Below are 354 nucleotides of genomic sequence, written 5' to 3' on the forward strand. Positions count from 1 at the left end.
GGGGTACCGACGGCGAGCCTAACGGTGCCAACGGCAAAATTTTCCCAAGAATCCAGAATTAATTCACTTAGAAGGCCTGCCGACGGCGCCTTAGAAGATTTTGGCCGAAAATTGGAGAGAGCTTGAAGGTCCTGGATGTTAGAAAGGTCCTGAAGGTTGGAGAGGTTCCATTAGGGCTTTGGTGAGTGCTTTGTAGAGAGTCTAAATTGTGAGGAATTCTTTGAGAGATTGTTAGAGTGGAGGGAAAGTGAAAAATTTTTCCTCCTTGCTGCTTCGAAGAGAAATTCTGTGTGCTGTAAAGAAAGGAAGAGATTCAGAGGAACTTCGAGGAGTTTGCTTGGGGAGAAATTAGAG

This window comes from Phalaenopsis equestris, unplaced genomic scaffold (genome assembly GCF_001263595.1).
Source record: "Phalaenopsis equestris unplaced genomic scaffold, ASM126359v1 Scaffold000152, whole genome shotgun sequence".
NCBI lineage: Eukaryota > Viridiplantae > Streptophyta > Magnoliopsida > Asparagales > Orchidaceae > Phalaenopsis > Phalaenopsis equestris.